The sequence below is a fragment of the Caretta caretta genome, chromosome 2, assembly GCF_965140235.1.
Source record: "Caretta caretta isolate rCarCar2 chromosome 2, rCarCar1.hap1, whole genome shotgun sequence".
NCBI lineage: Eukaryota > Metazoa > Chordata > Testudines > Cheloniidae > Caretta > Caretta caretta.
Window position 1 is genome coordinate 179,701,646 of NC_134207.1, and position 24,165 is coordinate 179,725,810.

At 46.4% G+C, this 24,165-nt stretch overlaps 1 protein-coding gene and 1 long non-coding RNA gene across 2 annotated transcripts in view; one reads left to right on the forward strand and one right to left on the reverse strand.

The window, feature by feature from the left end:
- The window catches only part of LOC125631850 (putative G-protein coupled receptor 141), a 44,297-nt gene extending 20,503 nt beyond the window's left edge, over positions 1-23,794 (reverse strand). The window contains exon 1 of the mRNA XM_048839199.2: positions 23,714-23,794. The gene's annotated coding sequence lies outside the window, so the exon portion shown is untranslated. The remainder of the gene's footprint in view (positions 1-23,713) is intronic.
- Positions 2,969-11,284, forward strand: LOC142071147 (uncharacterized). The gene is made up of 2 exons (XR_012667149.1): positions 2,969-3,724; positions 8,795-11,284. It is a non-coding gene; the product is annotated as an uncharacterized LOC142071147 (long non-coding RNA).
- Positions 23,795-24,165: the final 371 nt, after the last annotated feature.

The following is a 24,165-nucleotide window of genomic DNA, read 5'->3' on the forward strand; positions in this document are numbered from 1 at the left end:
TAAAACCCTGACTTTCTGTCAGTCAAGTTAAACCACCTCCTGAATGATTTAATCCCTCTAGCAGCACCATTCCACAGGTACAGTACCTGTGTATCACCTGTACCAGTAAAACTGTGCACCAGCAACAGTTCCCCAATGCCCCATGACAGGGACTGCTCTGGTCACAATGTTGAACTCTGCTGCATAGAGGTCACATTGACCGTAAACCTACCCCCCACCTCCTTTAAAATGCCCAGGATGTTCTGGACATGCCTCTCCTCCTGCTACACCCCCTTTGTGAGGTCACAGGATATGGCATCCTATAAAGCTGCAAGGAGCCTTGTGCTGCTGCCCAGTCCTGGCTTTCCTTGGCTTGGTGAGAAGGAGCAGCCCAGCGTGGAATTCCACAGAAATAAAAACATTTTTGCAGATGTTTCAAAGGAGCTGCCGAAGCTGGGGCAGCAACAAGCAGCAATGTCAGGCCACGGGGAAGGAACTACAACAGTACTATCAAAAAGCAAGGGAGGCCAACAGAAAAGCAAGGCATCCTCCCCTGCCCCATGCCACTATTACGTGGAGCATAGTAAATGTGTCATATCCAGTGCGTGTACAGAAATATGAGGTTTTGCAATAGAGCCTGGGCTATGTCAGTGTGTTATGTGCACCCTCTCGCTGGAGGGTGGAGGTTCAGAGCCTGTCAGTGACAATAGAAAGTGTAATAATGCATGTGTGTTAAGAGGTGTGGCTCAGCTTTGGATTTCCTTACTTATATGGGTTTGTTACGAGTGGGTTTTGCCCGTAAGGAGCCTTTTGCAGGTTTCTAATGCAGTTGTTGTTTGTTAGAATATAGAATACTGGATTTGAAAGCAAGCATGCAAAGCTTTCACCATTTAGATACCATCTTACATTATTACATCCGTTGTTTCACAGTAAGTTAGCACACAGGATGTAATGTAGTTCTGTGGTATTATACAATGAGACACTAAGCAGTGGCATTAAAGGTTTTTTGGATTACATAGTCCTAGTAATTTCGGTAATGGGTAATGACTATAGAGATGTTCAGGTATCAGATAATAGTAATAAAAAAAAATCCCTAGCTCTTTTTCAGCAGTAGATCTCAAAGCACTTTACATGGGAGGTTAGTATCATTATCTCCATTTTAGAGATGGAGAAACTGAGGCACAGGGATGAGAAGTGATTTGCCCGAGGTCACCCCGCAGGCCAATCGTAGAGATGCAAATAGAACCCAAGTCTCTTCAGTCCCAGTTGAGTGCTCTATGCGGTTAGGCCACTCTGCCTTGTCTTCTGCATTGGGTGGCTCTAGAATGTTTGTGTATCCAGGGATCAGAGTATGGATGGGGGAAATAGTCATGGTATTCTCAAGATCAGCACATAAACCCACATAGCTGACTGTTTTTTATGAAAATTATGCAACAACGTTGACATTTTCAATTGTGTTCATTAGGCTTCAGGGTTAATGTGCCACTATGCTTAATGGGAGCAGTCCATACCTTTGAATATCTGCAGACTCAGATAATGCTATATCCACAAGGTTATGGGGAGTAAACTTTGTTTTAAGCGAGTGCATAAATTCTACAGAAAATGGTGAGGGCATAGGAGAAATAGTTTAATTTTTGTTGTTGGAGGTTGCAGTTGATGGTCTGTGATATACAGGAGGACAGACTAGATGAGCTACTGGTCACTTATCTCTAGGATTCTGTGAGAACAGAGACACTCAGCCCAGCCCTTAACAAGCCTATGTAATATTGCTTTGGTTGGTATTAGAGCTGGTGGAAATTTTCTCTGATTTTCAGTAGAAAATGCAACTTCTGCACAATCAAAATTTTCCATGGGAATGTTGCAATTTTGCTAAAAAAATAGATTTTCCATGTACGAAAATAAAAACAAAATGTTTGCTGTTGGACTCAAGCAATGTGAATTAAAACATTTTGGTTTGTTGAACTGAAACGAAACATTTTGTTTCAAACCAGTTAGACACTGAACAGCATCTGGCTAAGGTGCCTCATGGGAACTGGTTGCATCATGCCCCCATCATTCCTTATGGGCTGCGCTCCTTGGCTGGATTACATTACCGTGTTTCAAAATTTCTACACTGAAATTCTTCAGAAATTTCCGTTCTGCTAAAAATTTTGATATTTAACTTTTCATTCGGATTTTGGATTAAAACATATGTTGATACCCTGGAATTTGGTACAGAAAATCTGATTTTTACGAGCCCTAACTGATGTCTAGTTTCAAGCCCTAGGTAGGAAAGGAAGATTTGGGTACACCTCGCTGAAATTCAGTCATGCTCACTCAACTAATGGCCAAGATTTTGCTACAGTATATATCTATATTTTTCTTTGGACATTAAAAAAACCCCAAAGTGTTACATACCACCTTGCACAGAATAGTTTATTGGAGGGAAAGTTTACATTTCCATCAGCAACATACGGAGCAGCAAACAGAATGTGATTATTTTAGCAAAGCTATACTACACAACTCCAGCTGTGTTATAATGCAGGGGTTAGAAAGTTACATTATTTTAAACTTGTGACTAACAGGGAAGTGCCTTAATAAAATGCCAAATAAAACAAATGCAAATAGGTAGTAGGTTACAGAATCACTATTTCTGTTCTTTGGGCATCTGGGTCAGATACTCAGTTGGTATAAATCAGTATTTCTTCATTGACTCCAATAGACTACACTAATTTACACCAGTTGAGGATCCGACCCAGATTACTAAATCTTCATGGCCTGACTTCTCTGTTGCAGTAAGGCCCCTTTCCACTGTTTGAATGGTGTAAAATGAGAAGCAGGCCCTTTATGTTCAAGCATAATACATGCTGTATTGTTAGTGATTACTTCTGTTGGGGACACTGGGGCATGGCCACTGGGTAACTTGAGGGGATGGAAGACCACAAGTGTCGATGAAGCCCCCTCGCACTAGGCCCAAGTGTCCTTGGCCTCCCCTCCCGCCTGGAGGCACTCGCAGCAGCTCTGCGTACTGGGCCCAAGTGTCCTTGGCCCCCCCGCCTGGAGGCACACACAGCAGTTATGCTGAGAATCTGCAACAATATGCTGCAGAGTCAGACTGCCTGAAACTAAGCAAGGCCAAACAAGGCAGATACGGAAGAACAATGCTGAATAAAGCAGCTTTATGTATGGTTTAAGAAACGATACAGAGAACAAGGGCACTAGCTGGAAACTGGATTGGCTGGCTATATGGATACTTAGGGCAGCTTGCTATTGCATAAGTATGCTGGGAAAAAGGATGTATAAAAGCCTGTGTAACTTCCTGCTCTGTGTGCAGGATTTGAGATTTTATTCTCCCTGTACCTTTTTGCAGCTGCAAATAAACTTTTCTGCTTCTCTACCCCGTTGTGATTACTGGGTGTAGCACACCGGGTAACGAACCAACTCCAGCTGTTGGTTAGCCTCTCAGCACTGGGTGCCGGCAACAGCTTTTGGCGTCACTGGGTGGGCTAACGAGGCTGCAATTGAGCCTTTCCCGGACCCCTCCTGGAGGTCGAGGATTGTGGCGAGAACCGACACCCAGTGCGCACCGGTGAGTTCACCGGGGCCTCGGAGGAGATGCGATTTGATCGACCCCGGAGGGCACAATGGTGCAATGCACTCATATAGTGGAGAAGCAGTTGTGGTGGACGACCATGAAGAACCGGTCCCTTGGACATAGGGGAGGAGCAGTTGTGGACGACGGTGAAGAACCGGTCCCTTGGATAAGGTAGGAACCTTTTGAAATCCAGATTGTATGCTCTGTTGGAACCTGGGGACGCCCAGAGTTACCCTGTAGGTATGGGACAGGGACAGAGCTCGGGGGTTAGGGCACGGTGTACGCCCCTAGAATGCATTCTAGCAAACTGGAAGGTATTTGGTGCGGATCCGATGACTAAGAGCCAATTAAAACGATTCTGTACAGTTGACTGGCCTCAATATCAACTAGAGGACCAGGAGTGGTGGCCACCAGGAGGGTCAATTAATTACAACACGATCCTTCAGTTACTCCTGTTCTGTCAGAGAACAAGGAAATGGAATGAACATATGTATGCGCAGTTGTTTCTGACTTTATGTACTCGACCAGATATTTTACAGCACTGTAATCTGACTCCGACGGGTTCGGTAGTAGCTAATGTTAGTCCCCAGACCTCCACCCGCACTGTAATGGCAGAGCCGGTGTCCCCTTTGGCCCCCACACCCCCACCTTATAAGGGTAGGATGCCTCAGGTTACAGAGATTGCCCCCTCGGTGGGACTCTATCCTTTGCTTACCGAGACTGTTGTGGCTTGCCCAGGGGTAGAGGGACGTCAGGCTACCACTATGCAAGTTTACACCCATGTGCCATTCAATCCAATAGTCTTAGCAGCTTTTAAAACACAGGCTGGGGAATTCTCAACAAACCCAAGCAGGTTTATATCAGTCTTTGAGGGGTGCCTCAGTAGTCACAAGCCGGATTGAGACGACTGTAATATTGTCCTAATAACTCTGTTGTCTGAGGTAAAGGAATCAGGTTACAGCTAAGGCAAGGGGAGCGTCAGCGTTCAAGCGAAAAAAAAAAAAAGGAAAGGAAGCTATCTGTCAAGTTCCTACCCCAAGCAATCGTAAGCAGCTCAGGGCATTTCTGGGTATGGCAGGCTTTTGCAGGATATGGATCCCAGAGTTTGGACTGTGGGCTAAACCCCTGTACGACTGTGTAAAAGGAGCAGATTATGACCCCTTCTATTGGACCCCAGAGGCTGACAGGGCATTTAAAATCCTTAAAAGAAAATTGATGGAAGCCCCGGCACTGGGCCTGCCGGATCTCTCTAAGCCGTTTCAGTTGTATGTACATGAACGAAGGGGGGTGGCCCTAGGAATGCTCACACAGCTGTAAGGAGCATGGAGACGTCCCATGGCTTATTTTTCTAAGCAACCGGATCAGGTTGCAAAGGGTTGGTCGGCATGCTTACGGGCGGTCGCAGCTACTGCCCTAGTGCTGGAGGAAGCTGAGAAGCTAACAGTGGGAGGGGTTATGGAAACCTATACTCCCCATATGGTCCGAGCCTTATTGGAAGCAAAGGGAGGGCTTTGGCTCACCCAGGCTCGGATTGCTCGGTACCAGGCTAAACTGTTAGAGAACTCTGAAGTCACCTTACAGCCTAGCCCCTCCCTTAACCCAGCCACCATAGAATCATAGAATCATAGAATCATAGAATATAAGGGTTGGAAGGGACCCCAGAAGGTCATCTAGTCCAACCCCCTGCTCAAAGCAGGACCAATTCCCAGTTAAATCATCCCAGCCAGGGCTTTGTCAAGCCTGACCTTAAAAACCTCTAAGGAAGGAGATTCTACCACCTCCCTAGGTAACGCATTCCAGTGTTTCACCACCCTCATAGTGAAAAAGTTTTTCCTAATATCCAATCTAAACCTCCCCCACTGCAGCTTGAGACCATTACTCCTCGTTCTGTCATCTGATACCATTGAGAACAGTCTAGAGCCATCCTCTTTGGAACCCCCTTTCAGGTAGTTGAAAACAGCTATCAAATCCCCCCTCATTCTTCTCTTCTGCAGGCTAAACAATCCCAGCTCCCTCAGCCTCTCCTCATAACTCATGTGTTCCAGACCCCTAATCATTTTTGTTGCCCTTCGCTGGACTCTCTCCAATTTATCCACATCCTTCTTGAAGTGTGGGGCCCAAAACTGGACACAGTACTCCAGATGAGGCCTCACCAATGTCGAATAGAGGGGAACGATCACGTCCCTCGATCTGCTCGCTATGCCCCTACTTATACATCCCAAAATGCCATTGGCCTTCTTGGCAACAAGGGCACACTGCTGACTCATATCCAGCTTCTCGTCCACTGTCACCCCTAGGTCCTTTTCCGCAGAACTGCTGCCTAGCCATTCGGTCCCTAGTCTGTAGCTGTGCATTGGGTTCTTCCGTCCTAAGTGCAGGACCCTGCACTTATCCTTATTGAACCTCATCAGATTTCTTTTGGCCCAATCCTCCAATTTGTCTAGGTCCTTCTGTATCCTATCCCTCCCCTCCAGCGTATCTACCACTCCTCCCAGTTTAGTATCATCCGCAAATTTGCTGAGAGTGCAATCCACACCATCCTCCAGATCATTTATGAAGATATTGAACAAAACCGGCCCCAGGACCGACCCTTGGGGCACTCCACTTGATACCGGCTGCCAACTAGACATGGAGCCATTGATCACTACCCGTTGAGCCCGACAATCTAGCCAGCTTTCTACCCACCTTGTAGTGCATTCATCCAGCCCATACTTCCTTAACTTGCTGACAAGAATACTGTGGGAGACCGTGTCAAAAGCTTTGCTAAAGTCAAGAAACAATACATCCACTGCTTTCCCTTCATCCACAGAACCAGTAATCTCATCATAGAAGGCGATTAGATTAGTCAGGCATGACCTTCCCTTGGTGAATCCATGCTGGCTGTTCCTGATCACTTTCCTCTCATGCAAGTGCTTCAGGATTGATTCTTTGAGGACCTGCTCCATGATTTTTCCAGGGACTGAAGTGAGGCTGACTGGCCTGTAGTTCCCAGGATCCTCCTTCTTCCCTTTTTTAAAGATTGGCACTACATTAGCCTTTTTCCAGTCATCCGGGACTTCCCCGGTTCGCCACGAGTTTTCAAAGATAATGGCCAATGGCTCTGCAATCACAGCCGCCAGTTCCTTCAGCACTCTCGGATGCAACTCGTCCGGCCCCATGGACTTGTGCACGTCCAGCTTTTCTAAAAAGTCCCTAACCACCTCTATCTCCACAGAGGGCTGGCCATCTCTTCCCCATTTTGTGATGCCCAGCGTAGCAGTCTGGGAGCTGACCTTGTTAGTGAAAACAGAGGCAAAAAAAGCATTGAGTACATTAGCTTTTTCCACATCCTCTGTCACTAGTTTGCCTCCCTCATTCAGTAAGGGGCCCACACATTCCTTGGCTTTCTTCTTGTTGCCAACATACCTGAAGAAACCCTTCTTGTTACTCTTGACATCTCTGGCTAGCTGCAGCTCCAGGTGCGATTTGGCCCTCCTGATAACATTCCTACATGCCCTAGCAATATTTTTATACTCTTCCCTGGTCATATGTCCAACCTTCCACTTCTTGTAAGCTTCTTTTTTATGTTTAAGATCCGCTAAGATTTCACCATTAAGCCAAGCTGGTCGCCTGCCATATTTACTATTCTTTCGACTCATCGGGATGGTTTGTCCCTGTAACCTCAACAGGGATTCCTTGAAATACAGCCAGCTCTCCTGGACTCCTTTCCCCTTCAAGTTAGTCCCCCAGGGGATCCTGGCCATCCGTTCCCTCTTGCCACCCTCTTGCCAGAAACAGAGGAACAAAAACATGACTGTTTAGAGGTCATAGATGTCCACTAGTCCAGCCGTCTGGATTTAAAGGATGTACCCCTCCCAAATGCAGATTATGAGTGGTACACTGATGGTAGCAGTACTGTAATAGATGGGCAAAGGAGGGCGGGTTATGCTGTTGTGACCCTCCATGACATTGTGGAAGCTGAAGGTTTGCCTGCTGGGACCTCTGCCCAGCTTGCCGAACTAATAGCCCTGGCCCGTGCACTTGAACTGTCAAAAGGAAAGCGGGTCAACATTTTTACTGATTCAAAGTATGCTTTTGGTGTGCTGCATGCTCATGCTGGCCTATGGAAGCAAAGGGGAATGCTGACAGCCCAAGGCTCCCCAGTCAAGTATGGGACCCAAATCCTCCGGCTCCTAGAAGCCATACAACTTCCCTCAGAAGTGGCGGTGGTACACTGTAAAGCCCATCAAAGGGAGGATCAAGATGTGGCCAGAAGTAACGCCCAGGCAGATAGAGAGGCTAAGCATGCTGCGACCCTGCCATCCCCTCAGACTGAGAACACCCATAAGCATGCCCTTATCCCATCAGTAGGGGAGCTTCCAACCCCTCAGTACTCTGGGAAGGAGAGACAGCTAACTGACAAACTCGGTCTCTGGGAAAAGGAGGGATGGCTCCATTCCCCAGAAGGGAAGGTCCTCTTACCAAAGGGCCTGATCTGGCCAGTGCTGCAGAAACTACATCAAACCACTCATGCTGGCAGGGAAGCACTTATCCAGCTAATGGGAAAATACTTTATCACTTCCGGACTCTGACCCCTGGCTGCCCAGGTACAAGCGGACTGCTTAGTCTGCCAAAAGAATAACCCCCGACCGGGACATCCTGTGCCACCAGCTGCCCTAGAACCCACTCCGGGCCCCGGACAAGTGTGGCAAATAGACTTTACTGAGTTTCCCTGGACCCAAGGGTTCAAATATCTCCTTGTCATAGTGGATCGGTTCAGCGGATGGCCAGAGCCTTCCCATGCCGTAACTGCACTGCCAGAACAGTGGCCCTCAAGTTTGTTAAGGAGATCATTCCTCGCTTTGGACTTCCCCTGTGGATGGAATCTGACAACGGGACGCATTTCACGTCAAAAATCATTCAAAGCATCTCACATGCCTTACAGATCCCCTGGAAACTCTATACGCCCTGGAGACCGCAAGCCAGTGGTGTAGTGGAGCGTACCAATCAGACCCTTAAACGGCATCTCTCAAAAGTGTGCCAAGAAGCATCACTGCGATGGCCTGATGCTTTGCCCCTCGTCCTACTCCGTATCCGCGTTCTCCCTAAGGGTAGATTAGGGCTTAGTCCCTTTGAAATTATGTTTGGAAGGGCATGGCCTATGAATGGCACCCCGGTTCTGTCAGGGGAATGGGAGTTGGGTAATGTTTTTTTGTCACAGTATATGTGTCCCCTGTCTGCTGTTCTTTTGTCTCTTCACAGGTATACCAAGGATTCCCAGCCTCTCCCCTTGGACTCTCCCGTTCACTCCTTACAGTCCAGTGACTCTGTGCTTGTTCGTACCTGGAAAGACGAGCCTCTCCAGGAAAAGTGGAAAGGATCCTATACTGTCCTGCTGATCTCCCATACAACGGCAAAGATCGAGGGACACAAGAACTGGATCCATCACTCTCGTCTGAAGGCAGTACCCACCCCCTCGTCAGCAGGACAGTGGGCCGTCCAACCTGCTGACTCCTCATCTAGTGACGATCTCGGGCTAAAGCTACTGTTTAAAAGACACAAATAGCGGGCACCTTAATGCTAAAATGGGCCCACCCAGGTACTGGAGACCCTGGGTTAAAAAGACTCTGGTGATAATTAATTGGGTAACATTGGTATTCTCTGTGTTAGTATTTCCAAACTGTGCATATCGGGAGCATAACTCCTTTGTTTCGCTTGCGCACCACGTTGCTATTTTAACAAACCAGACTGATTGCTAGGTATGTGCTCCAACTCCACTGTCCCCCAAAATGGGAATGCCCCTTGACACGCTGCCCCTGACCCTAGCAGAATTAGCCTCCACCAAAGAGCAGGAAAGAGCGGACTCGCCGTTCTGGAATAAGACCTCTTTACAGCAAGCCACCTATCAGGACCAGGAATATTCAGTTGCAATACTCACTGAGGGAATGTTATGTTTTACCCGAAACCAGTCTGATCACTATGGGCTTCCTGTGGGAAAGAGCTCCTGTGTTATTACACAGTGGGCTGATGGGCATTGGATAAAGACCGAAAGGGGAGGCCAACAGTGTGGGTGTAATGGTTCCTCCCCTTTTAGGGAAACTCTTACAAATACTCTTACCACAAAAGAGGGGTTTGGAAATATAACTTGCCATCCAGTTAATATCTCCAATTTAGCAAGCCAATGGTGGGTTTGTAGTGGTCCCTATGGCAAGTGTAATTTGAAAGGCACAATTAGAAACGCCCCCACTTGTACCCAATCAGGAGGATGGGATGCCCCCTTAGGGGCATATGAAATGTTTGGAAAAGCAGCCAAAGCAGCCTTAAGTATCCCAGGAATCCCCTTAAGAAACAGTCCTTACCGGGCCCTATAGGGTCACTATTTTGTATGTGGCCGAAAGGCTTACAAGGTGCTGCCAGCCAACTGGACAGGTAGCTGTTATATAGCTCATGGAGTTCCTCATCTTTCCATAACTGCCACACTGCCCAAAGGAAAGATTAGAAATGCCCGAGACTCTTCTGTTGAGTCACGAGAAAAGACCCTGTGGCGACTGACTACAGCATTGGAGGGCAATGTGAAGAATTCCCTCACAACCGAGAAGCTTGTAGGGTGCTCTGTACTGGGAATAGCTCCACTGTTTACCGGGCCAGCCATGGCATGCATAGGCTGCTATACTGTAAGGCTGCAAATGGTACTTGAGAAAGTTGCCTTAGAGTTAGAGGACTCGGTTAGTGATTTAGGATCAGCAGTAAAAACATTAAATAAAGAGGTACAGCAGCTCAGGACGTTTTCCCTCCAAAACAGGCTGGCTTTGGACTATCTCTTGGCATCCCAAGGAGGGGTTTGTGCCCTCGTCGGGCCCCGATGTTGTGTATATGTAAATGATAGCAGTTATGAAATCTATGAAAAGGTGGTACAGGCTGAGGCCCATGCCCGAGCCAGAGCAGAGGTTGCCTATACTGCCCCAGAGAGCGATTGGTTGCAAACCTTGTTTTCAGGCTGGGGTTTGTCGTTTTGGCTTGGTGGTTTATTTAGCCTGCTATTGAAACTTCTCTTTCCTGTATTGCTTGTATTACTGGTATTATGCTGTGCAGTATCATGTGTTAGGGCCCTTTTGCAGAAGTTAATAAGTCATTCTCTTCAGGGCTATCACAAAGTGCTTATGGAAAGTCCTATTGTAAAGAAATAAGTAGCCCAAGTGAGAAAACTCAGAGCCAAGGATGTTGAGTGTTCTCAAAGGAGGGAGTTGTTGGGGACACTGGGGCATGGCCACTGGGTAACTCGAGGGGATGGAAGACCAGGAGTGTCAAGGAAGCCCCCTCGCACTAGGCCCAAGTGTTCTTGGCCTCCCCTCCCGCCTGGAGGCACTCGCAGCAGCTCTGCGTACTGGGCCCAAGTGTCCTTGGCCCCCCCGCCTGGAGGCACACACAGCAGTTATGCTGAGAATCTGCAACAATAGCTGCAGAGTCAGACTGCCTGAAACTAAGCAAGGCCAAACAGGGCAGATATGGAAGAACAATGCTGAATAAAGCAGCTTTATGTATGGTTTAAGAAATGATACAGAGAACAAGGGCACTAGCTGGGAACTGGATTGGCTGGCTATATGGATACTTGGGGCAGCTTGCTATTGCATAAGTATGCTGGGAAAAAGGATGTATAAAAGCCTGTGTAACTTCCTGCTCTGTGTGCAGGATTTGAGATTTTATTCTCCCTGTACCTTTTTGCAGCTGCAAATAAACTTTTCTGCTTCTCCACCCTGTTGTGATTATTGGGTGTAGCACACCGGGTAGCGAACCAACTCCAGCTGTTGGTTAGCCTCTCGGCACTGGGTGCCGGCAACACTTCTAATTAGGTCTGTCAATTAATCGCAATTAACTCATGCGATTAACTCACAAAAATTAATCGCGATTCATCGCCGTTTCAATTGCATGTTCATTGTTTCTGTTAAACAATAGAATACCAATTGAAATTTTTGGATGTTTTTCTATATTTTCAAACATATCGATTTCAATTAAAACACAGAATACAAAATGCACAGTGCTTACTGTTAGGATATAGATATTCAGGCCTGTCTGTAAAGGCCTACACTCTAAGAATTTAGGTGTATTCTTATCACTTGGCTAGTTAGAGGTATAAAAGAAAGAATAAAAATCACTGTCTTCCAGTGTAAGGTCCTTCTCTTACTGTGACAGTCTGAGGCCCTGTTCTTAGGCTAAGGCCTTTGGCTAAACAGCAGAGGCAGCCATAAGCTGGGAAGCGACCGGTCACATCCTCACATTCCAAACTAGTCACATTGAAATAAGGTGCTATTGGGCTGTTAGGAATACAATCCTGTCCTGATAGTGCCTATTGCCTCCAGAGAAAAGGAAGTGCCTAGAGGATGTAAAAGGAAACTTAGTTTGATAGCATCCTTTCTGGCAAGAACTCACTTATCAATAACTGGGATGTGAAATCCTCATTTCTGTGTTTGTTCTATCATTGTAGTCCCCATTTCCCCATTGTTTGTCTGTATAATCTCTGTCTGGTTCTGTGATTGTTTCTGTCTGCTGTATAATTAATTTTGCTGGGTGTAAACTAATTAAGGTGGTGGGATATAATTGGTTAAATAATCATGTTACAATATGTTAGGATTGGTTAGTTAAATTTCAGGAAAATGATTGGTTAAGGTATAGCAAAGCAGAACTCAAGTTTTACTATATAGTCTGCAGTCAATCAGGAAATGTGTGTGTGTGGGGGGGAAAATGGGAACAGGGAATGGGGGTGGGGAAATTGGAATCGTGTTTAGCTAAAGGGGGAAGTGGGAACAGGGACACAGGTAAGCCTCTGTAGTGTCAGAGCTGGGAAGGGAACACTAAGGAAGGAAACTGGAATCATGCTTGCTGGAAGTTCACCCCAGTAAACATCGAATTGTTTGCACCTTTGGATTTTGGGTATTGTTGCTCTCTGTTCATGTGAGAAGGACCAGGGAAGTAAGTGGGTGAAGGAATAAGCCCCCTAACACTCACTTTATATTATTTTTATTACAAAGATTTGCACTGTAAAAATGATAAACGAAAGAAATTGTATTTTTCAATTTACCTCATACAAATACTGTAGTGCGATCTCTATCATGAAAGTGCAGGTTACCTATGTACATTTTTTTGTTACATAACTGCACTCAAAAACAAAACAATGTAAAACTTTAGACCCTACAAGTCCACTCAGTCCATTTCTTGTTCAGCCAATTGTTCAAACAAGTTTGTTGACATAATGTTGTCCGCTTCTTATTTACATTGCCACCTGAAAGTGAGAACAGGCATTGGCATGGCACTTTTGTAGCTGGCACTGAAAGGGATTTACGTGCCAGCTATGCTAAACATTTGTATGCCCCTTCACGCTTCAGCCACCATTCCAGAGAACATGCTTCTATGCTGATGGCACCCATTAAAAAAATAATACATTAATTACATTTGTGACTGAACTCCCTGGGGGAGAATTATATGTCTCCTGCTCTGTTTTACCCGCATTCTGCCATATATTTCATGTTATAGCAATCTCAGCTGATGACTCAGACATGTTATTCATTTTAAGAACACTTTCTCTGTAGATTTGACAAAACACAAATGTGAGATTTTTAAAGATAGATACAGTATTTGACCCAGGGTTTAAGAATCTGAAGTGTGTTCCAAAATCTGAGAGGGACGAGGTGTGGAACATGCTTTCAGAAGTCTTAAAAGAGCAACACTCCGATGCAGAAACTACAGAATCCAAACCACCTAGGGTCCCCCCCATCAGATTCCCACACTTCAGCCCCATGACCCCTTTTGCTCCTTTCTGCTCCCCCCTCCTCACTGTGGCCCCAAGACAGGAGAATCTCTGTCCCCGTGCCACGGCACCCAGGGGAGTGAGAGCTCCTCCAGTCCAACGGCCGCAGCAGGGGTCCGGGTGCTGGAGCTTCCCCCACCACCCCTCGCGCTTTTGCGGGAGACCAGGGTCAGGGCACTGGGGCATCTCCTGCCCTGTGTGCCCAGCGCTTCTGCCAGAGAGTGGGGTCGGGCGCGGGGGCTTCCCCCACTGCCTGCGGCTTCTTCCGGGGACACGTAGGTGGTGCTGAGGCTACCCCTGCCTAGGAGCTTGTGATGGGGAAGGGGTTGGGGGCCGCTGGAGGGGGCTTCCTCCGTCCTGCGGCTCCTGCCAGGGACAGGTCAGAGGGTGCCAGGGAAGGGTTCCCCCACCCTGCCCGCCCTGCGCTGCTGCTGCAGAGTGGAGTTGGGATGCGGGGGCTTCCCGCGACCCACCCCACTCAGCAGCCAGGGCTCCAGCTGTGGGTTTTTTCCAGAGCCCCCCAGTTGGCTGGAGCCCAGGATACGGGCCCTGTGGGCCCAGTGGCTAATCCGTTTCAGACTGGCCTCTCATTTCATGTTAGACACAGGGCTTGTCTACACAGTGAACTACTGCACAACCATCCGCAATGATACAGTGCTTTTATGGCACTTTCATTGTGTGTTGTAGCACCCAGGTTTACTGCAGTGTAATTCGCCATGTAGACAAACCCACAATAATAACTCATGATCATGATTCTGCTCTCCTCTACCATGGCTTTACACCAGCATACATCTTATCATAGCAAGTGTTCAAATTCTGGCTGATGTCACATATGAACTAAATTTGGTGGTCTCATGCTAGTTCCCTTTTCCTACTTCACAAAACCATGAGACAATTCATCATGATTGGCTGTCTCTGTTCAGGAGGCCCAAGACAGAAATGCCTAGGGTATTGCAGATCAAGAGTGAGGAGAATAGGTAGGATTATTTGGAGAAAGTTTATATGGTAGCCAGCAGCGATACGTCTGGGCCAAACCAGTGTTGGTAATGCCTCACTTACACAAGCACGAAAGTCACTCATAATTTTTTGTTAAAGAATAAAGTACCAAAAACACCCACATAAAGTTTCATGGTAGCTGTTCCCTATACCAGAACTTTCATAAAGGCAATACTGTAGATGGTTACCCACTAAAACACATCACAATCCATTGTGCTTCTCCTTTCCAATGAACAATGACATTTTTTAAATTCACAAATCTATAAAAATAACAGCTCTGACTCTAACAACCACCCTAACGTTTCCTGTCTCTATTGACATTCTCTACTGACATTCTGCTTTGCCCTCAGTCACTTATTACTGAGAGCATTTGAAGCATCCAGAACAATTTACACAAAATGCCAACTCAAACACCAATCTAGATGCTGATATTTTCAGAAAGGCTGTTATTTATTTTTAATAATGGCGCACTTCCAGCAATATATCACCTGCTTAATTTTATCTCTTCCTGCAGGTTTTTGCTGGTTCACATCTGTCACATACCACTAGATTTTCAATAGACGTGCTGTTCATCAAAAATCCAGTATAGCCATTCACTTGTTATCAGAACTTGTTCACAGCAGCATGATAAAAATCCTTGAGGGAAGAGTGATTGACAGGGAAGGACACTTGCTCCCATCTTAAAGATGAGATTAGATTGCAGAGAATAGATTCACTTCTATCTTACAAGCCATTTCAAGAAAATAAAGCACTTGTGTTTTCAGAAAGATGGTATCTACCCTAACATTTGTTACAAATACATGTGGGTTCATCATTACCTGCATGCCACAGCAGGTATCATATTTTGAAGAAGTTTCTTTCAAAAGAGAAAAAGTTCTATCAAAATAGCAAGTCTCACACTATTGTCTATCAAAACTGTTATTGAAACCACTGCTCTCATGCTTATTCCCACATTTTTTTCCTTTGCTGTCTGTTTAGAGAGGTGAATACAATGGCTATAAGATGGGCAGCAAATTTTAATTTTAGAAGTAAACATCTCTTTCATGCTGCAAAAACATAATATATATGAAGCATAATATAATAAAGTCTGCTGTATCAATCCCCCGATCTATCTCCATTACACTCAAGTATCAGTATTAAAAATACCATGGGAATACCCTTGGTGAAATACCATTGGTAAACAGAATAGATACGGAAGATTCTTTCCTACTTCAACATTAATAAATATTAAATACATTATTATATCACTACAGCATTTGGGATAAACAGGGGCATGGATGAAAGGTTTCCTCCCTGTACCTCTTTCAGGGGAGTTACAGCACAGGAATAGCTCTGTGTTGTATTTTAAAAGTACAGTGGTGTGCAGTAGCCTTTCCTAATTAGAGAAGCTAAAGAATGCATAATTAAACAAGGCACTGTAAGTATCTGACTGCTCCATTACAGACAAATTGTTTGGCCTGACCCGGTGTGTGTTGCAGGAAAATGATAAACTCTGAGATTTCTATTCCAGGCTAATGGTAAGTATCTGTGTGTGCATGTTACATTAAGCACCTTAATGTGAGCATTTGCAAAACTGTGAAACTAATTGCATTAACAATAATCTCATTACCAGCCTTTCTTAGAAATCCGTGTGCATTTTTGCGGCAGCAGGAACATTTTAGGAACTGAAGCCTGGATTCTCTACATGTCCTTCCTTTTTTTTCAGCCTTCACCCTGGGGATCTTACAAGTGGACCAGTCCAGGAGGGTGTTAATTCCCCAGCCTCCTCACGCTGAAGCTGGATTGGCAGCATACTGTGTCTGATATGAGAAGCACTACATTTAAGACCTTAGTAGCAGGCACTACATTCATGAAACCCAGCCTAGGGGGTTGCTAAATGAGAGCCTCACTCTCTGCACCACTGTGCTACCTCAGTTCTGGGTACTGCAGCTAACATCCCACCACCGGAGACTACCGCTGCAACTCAGCAGGGTCAGGTGACCAGCAGCAGACTGCTGATTTGATATCATCGGGCATAAAGCTTTATGTTCCTGTCTGAGCACCTAGTTGCTAAGGGTTGTTGCTTATAGGTGACAGCTAGGGAGGGCATGCGGGCTCAAGTACACCTCCAGATATCTGCTTGGCCTGCTGGGAGAGGGAGAGGGACTCTGTCCTTCGCCTGCTGCGCCTGCCCGCCAGCATGCTTGGCCCCTGTCCCTGGCAGGGAGTGGACGGGGTGGGACCAGCCCCATCTCATGCCAGCCGCTCCAGGTCGCTGCTCCGTGCAGTGCTGCAGCTGCCTGCGAGAACCTGGCTGGGAAGGAGGCAGCAGCCCGCCCCCTCCACTCAGGCCTGGCTGCCAGGGACAGAGGCCGAGCGAGCCAGCGCTCCCTCTCACCCTCAGGACGTTTCCGGCTTGCTTGGCCCCTGTCCCTGGCAGCCAGGCCTGGGCGGAGAGCAGAAAGGGTGGGCCACTGCTGCCACCCCGGCTGGGCTCTCTCTCAAGGAGCTGCTGCGCTGCACAGAGACAATGACCCAGAGCAGCCACCTTCAGCCGAGGTGAGATGTGCCTCACTCCCACTCCCCTACTGGGCCCGGCTGCCAGGGAGAGGGACCGAATATGCCAGTGGAGTGGTGCAGCGAGAGAAGGACAAAGCAGGGCCGGTGCAACCACTAGGCAAACTAGGTGGGTGCCTAGGGCACCAAAATTTGGGGGCACCAAAAAGCGGTGCCCTGCCCCCTGGGCTGGTCCCGGCCTCTCTGCCCCTGTCCGGGGTGCCAAGTGGCCCCTGCTGCACCGGGGCATCCCAGGCGGCCAGCCCCACTACCCGGCTCAGCAAGAAAAAGCTGGCTTCCAAAGGCACCAAAAAACCGAAGCCTTGTGCTTGAGGCGGGGGCAAGCCCCAGCCATAAAAAAGCCAGCACGGGGCTCCTGCAGCAAATGCATCGTGGGCCCCGGCCCCTGTGCGCCGCCGGCTCTTCCCTCGCCTCCCTCGGGCTCTGCGGCTCCTGGGCGTGTAAGCCGCCGCCGCTGCCCCTTCCAAAGCAGGCTCGGGGCCTCGCGCCGTGGCTGGGAAATGCTCGGTCTCTAAGGGCAGCCCGCTTCCGCCGCACCTGGCCGCTCGCCATGGGCAAAAACCAAAAGCTAATGCTGGCGGTAAAGGCAAAAAACGTCGGCGTGGTGCAAAAGCTGCTGCAGCGGCCCAAGCCGGGCAAAGCCAGTAAGTAAACTCAGGGTGAGGGGCCACCGGAGTTGGGTGGGGTGGAAAGGGCTCGCAGGGGGGCTGTGCACCCTCCAGGAAAACTCAGGGGGCGGGAAGGTGGAAACCTGGTCTGGGAAGCAGCCCTGGGCATGGCTGACCCCTGGAGTCTATAAAGGCTCGTTAAAATTTGCCCCACAATAAAACAATGTGCGGGGGGCGCAAGGTAAAAGTTTAGTCTAGGTCGTAAAATATCCTTGCACCGGCCCGGGGACAGAGCCCTTCCCCTGCAGGTAACTCTGGTGGGATTGGGAGAGCGTGGCAGCCCCAGGCTGGGCACAGGGTGGGGGCTCGCTAGGGAAGGCACTGGGAGCAGGTTCCCTGGTCTCTGCTCAGCTGGAGGTAGGGGCATTGCCTGCACCTCCCCTTCTGAGGTGTCTGTGAGCTCTGAGGAGGCACTAATGCTGTGAGTCTCCCCAAGCTGGGACTAGCCCCAGCCTAGCCCAGAAGCACATGCTCCTTGGTCCTGTGGCCCCAGCCCCTGAGGGAGCCGGCGAGATTATCTCAAACCCAGATTTTTTTTCTTAATTTGCTTCGGTGCGGCGGGGGGGAGAGATTTCATTGTCTATATTAAACTCAGGGGGCAGGAAGGGGGAAACCTGGTCTGGGAAGCAGCTCTGGGAAGGGCTGACCCCTGGAGTCTATAAAGGCTCATTAAAATTTGCCCCACAATAAAACAATGTGCGGGGGGCGCAAGGTAAAAGTTTTGTCTAGGGCGTAAAATATCTTTGCACCGGCCCTGCCTACATCGTTCCTTATCCAGCACTTAACATGATGGGAAATCATTTCCATCTTGAATTCATGTTTGAACTGTGGGAGCTCTACTGGGTGTTAAACAACTTGATGAAATCATGTTATTTGCATCCGGTGACAGTGTCAACTGTTACGCCCTTTCAGGAACTTTCACATTATTTTGTAGGTAAGATTGCTCTGATTCAGACTTAGCTGTCTGCATCTGTCGTTGCAAAGTTGTGTCTGAGGCAGGGCTGGCTCCAGGCACCAGCATTCCAAGCAGGTGCTTGGGGCGGCACTGTGAAAGGGGCAGCAGTCCGTGTGCCATCAGGGCGGTGTCTCGTCTTTCCGTGGCAGCGGCAATTCGGCGGCAGCTTCTTTCCTCAGGCTGCCGCGGTGGCAATTCAGCGGCAGCTTTACTCTGCAGGCTGCCACGGCGGCAATTCGGCAGCAGCTTCTGTCTGCCTGGGGCAGTAAAAACGGTAGAGCCGGCCCTGGTCTGAGGCTAGGGGTGGAGCACTGGAACATCTTCTCTGCTTCATCTTCAGCTAGTAGCACTGACAGAATGAGATGTTCATGCTTCCGCATGAGTTAAATCCCTGCTGTTCATGGCAGTTGATGGCTAGCAGAGAGAATACAATACTTCCCTACAGAAGGGCATAATGCCAGCTTTTCTTAAAGAAGTGATTTTTCAGATCCATGCTCAAGAAACCATCTCTTGACAATGTCAGTCTCTTCATTCCCTCCCAATTAATTCCCTGTCTCAGATATTCCTTATGAAGAATGACGATTGCAACACTGACACCCCTCCTACAGCCCCAAAATAGTCTTAGCTGCTGAGCTAAAATCCAACAATGGATTGATTTTTTTTTTTTTGTTTTCCCCAAGGAAGACTTGTTTCCAGCAAGGTCCTCATTCTTAATTAATATTTTCTTTTATTCTATATGACTTTATTGATGGCAAATGAAAGAACAAGAAGTTTCCCAGACTGAGTAACCGATGTCTCTTTAGAATTCCAAGTATTTCATCTGTTTAAATTTTTCTTTCTGACAAGAGGCACTTTTATGAGAGTCTCTGACAATTTATTTTAAAATATAGTAATTCAGTTGTGACCCTAAGAATGCCTCAATGCCAGCTGGCAAAAGGCCTGTTCAGTAACAGCAACTTCTACCAGACCTGACAAATTCACTACACGTAACACATTGCTGTGATAGTATTTATGTATAAAGAATTTCATGTGAGATCTTAAATGAAAGCCAGGATTATGATGGTCATTTACACTGTTGTGAAATGTATGTACTGATTATATTTTAAAAGTTATGTCTATATGCTGAAAATATGTCCTTATAGTTTGTATCAAGGTGTTATTCCCCAGCAGAGGTGAAAATCTGGTTTTGACAGACAAAGGATTGTATATTCATACATCTGCCTAGGTTCATATGTAGATTAAATATTTTAAGCCAGACACAACTGGAGCTACATTTTCATTTCAAGTCAACATGTGGATATGAAGACATCTTGGAAGAGCACACCAGGAAGGGAAACACAGGACGTCATGCTGTCACTGGGGTCAAAGCAATGAGTTTGGGGAAATATAAAGAGGAACAAAAGTCCATTTTGATATCCATTTACTGAGGAAACACCCTTGAAGGGCATAGGGTATTCACGAAAACTTGGATCCTGGTCTGACTGGAAACCAGCATCTCTGGCAAAGACTGAATCCTTGGGAGAAAATCTGCTTTATTAAATAGGAAAGGTAGCCATTAATAAGTGTGGACCTAGGATTGTGGTTTAGGTTTTGTTTTGTGTGTAACCATTCTGTTTCCAATATGTTTACTCAATACTTATCTGAATCTTTGAATCTCTGTTCTTTGTTAATAAACTTATCTTTGTTTTTATTATAAATGCATCTCAATGCTATGGTATTGAGCCAAGTATGAATCCTCAGTTGAACCAAATAAGCTGATGTGTATACTGTTCCCTTTGGGGACAGTGAAGCTGGTTATTTCTGTGTGTCCAGTGACGGGGGCTGGACCCTGCAAGGGACACTGCCAGAGGGACTTTGGGATGGGGTATACCTTGTGCTCCCTTCCAGGCAAAGGAAGGGCTGGCAGAGTTCTGCGGAGAATGCTTGAGCCGCAGTGAGGCTGATTGTCGTAGGATGCTGCCTCACAGCAACCACAAGAAAGTCCCCTTCATGCTGGTAGGCAGGGGGTAACAAGGTGACTCACAGTACTAAGTACTCCAAGAAAGCATCACGTCAGTATAACAAAATAAACAGCCCCCCTGCAGCACATGATCATACTAAATAACTGTGCAGCAAGACAAAGCAAAATAAACAGCCACTTCCCTACACGTTCCCACTTCTCTACACGTTAATCGTGAACAACATGTGCATCTTCAGCAGCCCTCTTAAAAAGATGTGCCTTGGAGCATGCCCTGAACATCAGCAGATCCGGGCTATTTTGCACCAAGGGGCAGCTGTGTATTTCAAAGGAAAGGAGCCCTCATTGAGAATATCCTCTTTGTTCCCTGGCTTTTTATGAGGGCGCTCTGGCTCAAGTGCCTCTGCAGATCTTAATTGTGGCAAAATATCCCAGGGAAAGAGACAGTCTCTCAGGTAGAAAGGTGTTGAGCCATTTGGGGCTTTAAATTTCAGAACCAACACCTTTAAACTATCCACAAACTACTGGCAGCCAGTACAGAACATTGAGCACTGCTTAAATATGCTTGTGGCAAGAATCGTCTCTTAGCAAGGAGACTGGCATATTCTTCACTAGCTTTAAGGGGTAGTCCTAAATACAAAAGTCTGGTTTTGAGGTGACAAAGGCCTGAATTATACTGGTGAGGTTCACAACAGAAAGAAAGCTACAACCTTCTACCTTGAAATGAAATGAAAACAAGCCAGCTTGGCTACTGTTGAAAGACAGTCATACAATAATATTTGAGAATCTAGCTAGACTCCTTAGTTTCAGAAACATAAGTAATTTATCAGCAAAGACATGACTACAGTCAGTGGCGGGGGAATAGTGGGGGCAATATAGGCAGTTTGCCCCGGGCCCCCTGTTTGAGAGTTCCCCTAAACTAAGTGACAGTATGATGTGGCATATGGGGTGACAGTGGCACTCAGGTTTTGGGTAGTTGGATATTTGCTCTTCATCCATCGTTAGGATGAGACCAGTTACCAGCTCCACTCATAATGTTAATGTTTCTGTTTTGCATTCTCTTTCCAGAAATGTGTATTAAATGCTAGAAAGGATTTCTCAGGTGTAGATGTGACGCTCCCCCGGGGTACCTAGGGTTGTGAGTCATCTCACCACTATCTGCCCTTAGCATGAAGGAGTATTATCTGTGCTTGCTGTGGGTCAGCTCCCTGAAACCAACAGTCTCTGGCAAAACAAGCACTGTCTCCCAGGCCTCTGCAGGCCTCACGCATTCTATGTAGGTAGCGAGAGGCACACATCAACCCCTGAATACTCTGAGCCTTCCATGCAAATCCAGCCCCCTATCTACTGAACACTCCCAGAATTACCAGGTCTGCTATTCCCAAGGGAACAGCACACACCAGATTGCAAGATTCAATTTAGGACTAGCACTTTGCTTAACTCTACAGCACTCAGATATATTTATGGTGAAAACAAGAACATATTTATGATCAGAGATTCAAGGAACCGTGAGAAAGAATATTGGAAACAAATGGCTACATGTAAAACAAAATAAGAACACACAACACTCTATTCGACATTGGTGAGGCCTCATCTGGAGTACTGTGTCCAGTTTTGGGCCCCACACTTCAAGAAGGATGTGGATAAATTGGAGAGAGTCCAGCGAAGGGCAACAAAAATGGTTAGGGGACTGGAACACATGAGTTATGAGGAGAGGCTGAGGGAGCTGGGATTGTTTAGCCTGCAGAAGAGAAGAATGAGGGGGGATTTGATAGCTGCTTTCAACTACCTGAAAGGGGGTTCCAAAGAGGATGGCTCTAGACTGTTCTCAATGGTAGCAGATGACAGAACGAGGAGTAATGGTCTCAAGTTGCAGTGGGTGAGGTTTAGATTGGATATTAGGAAAAACTTTTTCACTAAGAGGGTGGTGAAACACTGGAATGCGTTACCTAGGGAGGTGGTAGAATCTCCTTCATTAGAGGTTTTTAAGGTCAGGCTTGACAGAGCCCTGGCTGGGATGATTTAACTGGGAATTAGTCCTGCTTTGAGCAGGGGGTTGGACTAGATGACCTTCTGGGGTCCCTTCCAACCCTGATATTCTATGATTCTATGATTCTATGATTCTAGAGACTAAACTAATGTTAACCTCATGTCTAAAGAAGTTTTCTGTCACCTAAAGTTCTCTTCAGCATTTTCAGCCAAGACAGAATGAGACCCCCACCTTCATGAATGCAAAAGCCCTTGTTTTCTTCCTTGGCGAAGGGCGCCTGGGTGTCTTCCTTGCCTTCTAGAAATAACCCCAAAGCGCCCATTGTCTTTACTCATAAACAGGATAACCCCCCATGGTTTGCTTTTTCCTGTGTGTTCTTTTCATGTTGATTTCACATCTCTTCATTAACATTTGACTTCATATGTAAATAAACATCCATTGTGTTAGCTTACAATGCTTAATTTACATCCTGACAGAGAGAAAAACATTTTTTGTCTAAGAGAAAACCTGTTTTTTACCTTTGCTGGTGCCTAATACCTTGATACAGACTCTAAGGACATGTTTTCCATACATATACATAGCTCCTTACATAGTGTCTGTACATACATTTCACATTGGTATGGATGACTAGTGTGACACCAGCTTTTAATTTAAGACCTTGCATGATATTCTTTGTTGAACCGGAATGTATACATCGGAATCAGGATATTCCTGTAACCGCCTTGCCAATTGGCATTAAGAGGTTTTGGTGGTCACAGCACAGGTGCTGGAACCAGGGGTGCTGGGAGTACAGCAGCAGCCTGTGGCGTGAAGCGGTTTCCATCATATACAGGGTTTACAGTTTGGTTCAATGGCTCTGAGCACCCCTACCATACACATTGTTCCAGCACCCTTTGGGTCACAGTAGACGCTATGATACAAGCAGGTCAGCGTTCCTGTACATGCATCCCTGACCACTAAGTAAACACTTTTAACATTATTGTACTTATCTTACATAAACTTCACAGAGCACAATATTCACCTCAGTTACTGCAGCCTAAGTAAAAATGTGACTCTTTCTAAGCTTTATCCTAAAGATTTTCCTGATAGCTTTTTTTTTTTACATTTTTATCTCCTGGCAGGATCTAGTAAATTCAGTTCAAAGCTGAAGTGTTCTCTTTTGAGTCTAAGAGGTCAGCTCAGTTGCTCTGTGTTCTTGTTCCTGAGAACGAGATCCTAACTTCAGTATCACTGTTAAATACAATTAAAAGTGCTTACCTCACATTCATTATGAAGAAGAATGCAGATATTTATCAGGATAATCACAGAGTTTATTGGGAATTCAGCACTGTACAAACAGCTACTACTGAAGAACTGAGACCAAATGTTTATGGTTCCTGAAACGTCACGAACAACCACTAAACCACAAACGGATGTCTGACAAACTCACTCTGTGCCTGATCCAGCGATCTGATGTAAAATTTCTAAGTGTCTTATTATATTTTAACATACATTAAATATTTCCAATTATTATAAAAGACAACTGTTTGAAAACAGTTGCACCTGCATAAAAAGGAATTCAAAGTAATTGAAAGGGGAAAAAATTGTGTATGAAAGTATGCATGTGAGAGAGTGAACAAGTTCTGATCTGTCGCTTGGGGTGCAAGCCAGCATTCAAAATTTGATTCAGTGCTTGAGTGAGATCTGAGCTTAGTGTATCTCTTGTGGCT